Here is a 6,826-nt window from a genome sequence, read left to right on the forward strand (position 1 = left end):
TTTTTTTTTTTTTTTTCAATACAGGATCTCGCTCTGTCACCCAGGCAGGAAAGTGCAGTGGCACGATCTCGGCTCACTGCAACCTCCGCATCACCACATCCAGCTATTTTTTCGTATTTTTTACAGAGACAAAAAATGTTGCCCAGGCTGGCCTCAAACTCCTGAGTTCAAGCAATCCAGCTGCCTCGGCCTCCCAGATTACTGGGATTACAGGTGTGAGCCACCACCCCTAGCTCCAGAATTTTGACTCTGGAGTCAAGTCATTAAAAGCAATGGAAGAAAGGCACGTCCATTCCGGTAGCCACACCCAGTTTCAAAATTCAGTCAGGGCCGGACGCTGTGGCTTACGCCTGTAATCCCAACACTTTGGAGGCCAAGGTGGGCGGGTCACTTGAGGTCAGGAGTTCGAGACCAGCCCAGCCAATAGGGTGAAACCATGTCTCCACTAAAAATACAAAAATTAGCTAGGCGTGGTGGTGCACGCCTGTAATCCCAGCTAGTCAGGAGGCTAAATCACGAGAATTGCTTGAACCTGTGAGGCACAAGTTGCAATGAGTGGAGATCACACCACTGCACTCCAGCCTGGGCGACAGAGCAAGACTCCATCTCTGGAAAAAAAAGGCAGTGGGGATGACAGCACCATCCTACATGTTGGTGAGTGTGGCAGCTGTAGAGTCGCCTCCTCCTTGGCAGCAGCAATGACCTGCGCAGACACAATCTGGGACCCCAGTATGTAGCCTCCTTTGACCTTGGACTTCTTGCCCTCCCATGATTCTGCGAGCTACCCAAAATGTTTTCAGTGCTGTCCTTTTCTGCTTATGCCAGAATCAGTTTCTGTTACTGATTCTAAAGAACCCTAAGGGACACAGAGCCTCTGGAATAGTGACTTATAATTAAAAAGAGAGAGGAACCAGGACATGAAGTACAGTTTCTTATAAGCTGTGTAGTACTCACAAGAGACATCTAATTGAAGATAAGATCATTAATTTACGTGTGTATTTTTCCTTAATGTAAGCCAGGGAGGTGTTTCCAGGAGGACACATGGGGGAGCAGGGAGGCTACGGAGGACAGGTGAGAGGGGCGGCGGGAGAAGGGAGCTCCGGGCTGGGGGAGGCAGGTTTCACTGACAGTTGGGAAATAGTAAAGGGAAACCTCATCCCTTTATCGAGGTCTAGGCCCCAAAACTCTTTTGCAAAATGCAGGGTTTGTCTCTGAAGGCCTCTGGCCCATGTGCCTGCTGCCATTTCCTCTATCCCTGAGATCTCCAGAAGAGAAAGGAGCTCCAGCCGCCCGTTCTTTGGACATGGAGAGGAGCAGAGCAGGATGGAGCCTGCAGGTCATGCCAGGAGTCACAAGGCTGTGGCTGTCAGGTACCAAGCTCAGGCAGCGGGATTGTAAGAACACCTGGGATGGAAAGCCATGTGCAGAGGATGAGGATATGAGACTACCTCTTTTACAAACAAAACTCTTTTAGTCTAAGCCTGATTATAGTGCTCCCTTTGGCTGTACATATACTAAAATTGGAATGATACAGAGAAGATTAGCATGGTCCCTGTGCAAGTATAATGCAAATTTGTGAAGCCTCCATTAAAAAAAATTTAAAAAATAAAAAACTGGAGGCCAGCACAGTGGCTCATGTTTGTAATCCCAGCACTTTGAGAGGCTGAAGTGGGGGGATCATGAAGTCAAGAGATCAAGACCATCCTGGCCAACATGGTGAAGCCCCATCTCTACTAAAAATACAAAAATTAGCTGGGCGTGGTGGCGCACACCTGTAGTCCCAGCTACTCAGGAACCCAACGCAGGATAATGGATTATCGCTCGAACCCGGGAGGCGGAGATTGCAGTGAGCTGAGATCACAGCCATTGCATTCCAACCTGGTGACAGAGCGAGACTCTGTCTCAAAAAAAAAAAAAAGAAAGGAAAGAAAATACAGCCTGGACATATATCAAGGCCTTCTCTCTAGAAAATAAAATAAAATAAAATCAGCCAGGCCTATTGACTTTCACCTGTAGTTCCAGCTGAGGCTGAGGTAGGTTGGAGGATTGCTTGACCCTGGGAAGTCGAGGCTGCAGCGAGCCTTGAAGCCATGATTGCACCATTGCACTCCAGCCTGAGTGACACAGCGAGATCCTATCTCAAAAAAAAAAAAAAAAAAAGGCCTAGTTATAATAGAGTTCTAAGTGTTTCGTTTGGGGTGATGAAAAAGTTTGGAAATAGTGCTAATGGTTGCACAACATCATAAATGTAAGTAGTGGCACTGAACTGTACCCTTAAAAGTGAAGATGGCAAGTTTTGTTGCATATGTTTTACCATAATTTTATTTTCACAATTTTACAAATTAATAATTTTATATACCAAAACCCATTGAACTGTACACTATGTGAGTTATGTCTCAACAAAGCTGTTTTTGCTTTTCTTTTTTAGAGATGGAGTCTGGCTCTGTTACCCAGGCTGGAGTGCAGTGGAGCCATCTTGGCTCACTGCAACCTATGCCCTACAGGTTCAAGAGATTCTCCTGCCTCAGCCTCCCAAGTGGCTACTATAGCAGGCGTGCACCACAATGCCTGGCTAATTTTTGTATTATTATTATTATTGTTGTTGTTGTTGTTGTTTCTGAGACGGAGTTTCGCTCTTGTTGCTCTGGCTGGAGTGCAATGGCGCCATCTCTGCTCACCTTAACTTCCGCCTCCCGGGTTCAAGAGATTCTCCTGCCTCAGGCTTCTGAGTGGCTGGGATTACAGGCATAAGCCACCGTGCATGGCTAATTTTGTATTTTTAGCAGAGATGGGGTTTCTCCATGTAAGTCAGGCTGGTCTCCAACTCCCAACCTCAGCCTCCCAAAGTGCTGGGATTAGAGGTATGAGCCACCGCTCCTGGCCTTAATTAATTTTTTTTTTTTTTAAGGCTGGATAATAGAATGTTAGGAAAGAGCATGTCATTTAATGTGATGATCACTGTAGCATAGAAAATAAGCAAAACTGCCTTTAGCTGTAATACGTGATTATAACATTAAAGTCTATGTGTGGTTGGCAATGGACTGCCCCAGTTCTCTCTGAGAATTTCCTGATGTGTCCTCAGGAATGGATGCTTCTCAGCCTTGTTTCTGCTGTGTGGTTCTATCCTATCACATTGTCATGGCTCACCAGTCCAGAGGTAATCCCTGAGTAAAGAAGGAACAATTAGCTTCTCTTTTCCAGGAAGTAGACATTTTGAAGAAGAAGCGCTTGAGGCAGCACTCTAAGGAGAAGGTCTCTGCACGTGTGCATGCTCACAGAGTTCTCCAGATGTGCCCTGGCTTCTGTCCCCTTGAGCCACGGTCTCCCACTCTTCCCTGGATTCAGGGTTGCCCTGGTATTCTAGTAGTGCCTCCACCCCTTGGTTTTTTGTTTTTTGCTTAAAGCTGTTTTAGTTTTTAGTCCCTTGTGACCAGAGAATATTTAATTTAATATAATACAGCACAAATCTTTAATATGGCATTATTTCACTGCTAACACAGAATTTCTGGTTTATGGTAAAATAGAGATCATATGATTATCTGCCACTTCCCACTGTCCTTTCTGAAGTACAAGAACTCCAAACAGCTACAACTGATGTGTTTTAAATTATTTGAAGGTAAGTTGACACAGTGTTTTAGAAAATAATTTAAGGACTCTGGGGGGAAAATATGAGGTCTGTTTTTTTTTTTGTCCTGGGTAGTTTTTGTGGGGTTTTTTTGTGTGTGTGGTTTTGTTTTTTTTTTTTTCTTTTAGTAAGAATACGTTATACTTCCTTTCAGAATTCCATCATCACTTGGGAGATTTCTGTGAATCATCACTAAAGCCATTCACTTTCTTATAACTAAACAAGAATCTTCTTCTGGAGTTCAGTATCAGATATGAATGTTCTCACTGACCTCAGGAAGCAAAAGTCCTAAATCATTATACGGCAGTGAAGGTACAAAAAAAAAAAAAAAAAATCAGCAGGAAATAAAGCAGAACTGTTGCCAATACATACAAGCTGCAGTAGCACCTACAAAATGTGTAGTGTCCATTCTAACACATTCATTGGACTGGATTACATTGTGTTGTAGACTCAGTTAACTCTGGAAGAACATAATAGGTGTTTATTGTTTAAAGTATAATGCAAAACATAATTAAGTCTATAGTCTCTGATTCTTCTCAAGTTCAAATGAAACCAACAATTTTGGTTTTGTCTAACATTCAGGATGTGTTTCTAATTGAACTGAAATCACAGTAATCACCTCCACTTTCTCTCTTGGGATCTCTATCATGAAAATTAATTGTATGATTTTGCCCCTCCCACCCAACCCCCAGTCTTCTGGAAGAAGCAATACTTCTACTTGCTGTACCTGAAAATCCCCATTCAGGGCAGAGGTAGGTATTATGGCATTTGTCTGATCTCTGGTGTGCCCAAAAAGAAATGGCCTGAAACTGGGGGCATAGTGAGTAAGATTGCAAATGGGGATTTGGGTTAGAGTTCCAACCTGTAACTCACTAGAACATCCTTTCATTGATCTCTACTCCAATTAATTAGTGTTTTGTTGTTGTTGTTGTTGTTTGTTTGTTTTTTGAGATGGAGTCTCACTCTATTGCCCAGGCTGACGTGCAGTGGCTCAGTCCCGGCTCACTGCAACCTCCAACTCCCGGGTTCAAGCAATTCTCTTGCCTCAGCGTCCCAAGTAGCTGTGTTTACATGTGCCCGCCACGACACCTGGCTAATTGTTTTACTTTTAGTAGAGACGGGGTTTCATCATGTTGGACCAGGTTCCTCTCAAACTCCTGGCCTCAGATTATCTGTCCGCCTTGGCCCCCCAAAGTGCTGGGATTACAGGCATGAGTCACTGGGCCTCACCTATTGTTCTTTATTACTCAAATAATTGTTATAAGAGAAGATCTTAAGAGAACTCCTAGTCCTACATTTTTGTGAGGACGTCTTACAAGACCACACATTTCCTGATCTAAATGCAAATTTCAAACATTTCTTAGAGGTTTTTTGGTTAAGTTCAGTGAATGAGTCTTATTGTTACGTACAGGTAGTTGGATAGGCAGGAGCCAGACAGGAGAGGGCTCTCCCCAACCCACTAAGCATATCAGCAATTATAGCATTGCCTCTCTGAGTGCGATCATTTGGCAGCGCCAGAGAAAGGGCATTTCCTGATGGTCCACACCTGTTAATATCAAAATATTAATTGAATGCAAGCCCCAGGGAAAAGAAACTTTCTTCCTAGGCATGCATATTAAGAGGCAAAAATGGCAAAGTGTGATCTTCCAGGTAAACTCCACCAGAAAAAGGAAGAAAGCCTCAGATGGACATGCTTATAACTCCCTAAACACACTGCGCTGTGCTCAATTCTGAAGGGTAAGGAGGGCACTGAGCATGCGGGCAACCCACCCTAAGGGAAGAATCATGGGAAAGAGGTGAGCTTATACAAGTCCTAGTATCGCCAACGCGGTGGCTCATGCCTGTAATCACACTACTGCACTGCAGCCTAGTGACAGAGGGAGACTCCAGCTCAAAAAAAAAATGTCCTAGTATCACAGTTAAATGGGGGCACTTGACTCTCCCTTTTTGTTCTTTGGGTCTCTTCCAAGTGTGCTTTCCTTCTTTCCTATTCTAAAGCCGTTTTAAATAAACTTCTACTCCTGCTCTGAAACTTGTCTCGCTTCTTATGCCCTTCAGTAGAATTCTTTCTTCTGAGGAGGCAAGAACCAAAGTTGCTGTGTACCTATGCAGATCTAAGGCTGGATAGGCGGCTGGTAACTCAGGGTGACTCCGATCTCTTCCGCTGGTAACATTATTATCAACTGAAACTGACAATTCCCATCACACTGAGTGAGTCCTCGAGCACTAGAACACTGACCAATTCACCTTTGCATGCCTAGTGCCTAGCATCATTCCTGCTATTAGGAAGTTTAATAAATATTTATCAAATAAGCATATCATGTATCCTTCCTACTAGACTTTTCTTCTCAGAGAGATTAAGAGCCACATGGACTTAAACTTTAGATTGGACACAGATCTGACAAATTTGATGCACAGGGAAAGGACTTAAAACATTTATTTAACATATATTTGTCGAATTAAATAAAAAGTAGTATGTTAAGAAAAAACAAAGATATTTCAAATATAGAGTCTTCAGTGAAGTTGTAGAGACTGAAAAAGGAATTATTTTTTAAAACAACCAGTGTGGGCATGGTGGCTTATGCCTGTAATCCCAACACTTTGGGAGGCTGAGGTGGGTGGATTGCTTGAGCTCAATAATTTTGGCAATATAGAAAGACCGCATATCTACAAAAAAATCAAAATAAATTTTTAAAAAGCAAAAAACCAGGCACGGTGGCTCACACCTGTAATCCCAACACTTTGGGGGGCCAAGGCGGGCAGATCACGAGGTCAGGAGTTCGAGACCAGCATGGCCAACATGGTGAAACCCCATCTCTACTAAAGATACAAAAAATTAGCGGGACGTGGTGGTGCATGCCTGTAATCCCAGCTACTCAGGAGACTGAGGCACAACTGCTTGAACCCGGGAGGTGAAGGTTGCAGTGAGCCAAGACTATGCCATTGCACTCCAGCCTGGGCCACAGGGCAAGACTCCGTCTGAAAAAGAAAGAAAAAAAGAAGGAATGAAAAGAAAGAATGAAAGAGAAAGAAAGAGAGAGAGAGAGAAAGAAAGAAAGAAAGGAAGGAAGGAAGGAAGGAAGGAAGGAAGGAAGGAAGGAAAGAAAGAAAAAAGAAAGAAAAAAGAAAGAAAGAAAGAAAGAAACAAAGAAAGAAAGAAAGAAAGAGAGAAAGAAAGAGAAAGAGAGAGAAAGAACGAGA

The 6,826-nt window shown here is 43.3% G+C and overlaps 1 long non-coding RNA gene across 1 annotated transcript in view; it reads left to right on the forward strand.

Moving 5' to 3' along the window:
- LOC108537697 (uncharacterized) overlaps window positions 1-3,915 on the forward strand; it is a 21,942-nt gene extending 18,027 nt beyond the window's left edge. The window contains exons 2-3 of the long non-coding RNA XR_001887905.1: window positions 3,525-3,616; window positions 3,780-3,915. This is a non-coding gene — a long non-coding RNA (uncharacterized LOC108537697). The remainder of the gene's footprint in view (window positions 1-3,524; window positions 3,617-3,779) is intronic.
- Window positions 3,916-6,826: the final 2,911 nt, after the last annotated feature.

This window comes from Rhinopithecus bieti, unplaced genomic scaffold (genome assembly GCF_001698545.2).
Source record: "Rhinopithecus bieti isolate Rb0 unplaced genomic scaffold, ASM169854v2 scaffold_14215, whole genome shotgun sequence".
NCBI lineage: Eukaryota > Metazoa > Chordata > Mammalia > Primates > Cercopithecidae > Rhinopithecus > Rhinopithecus bieti.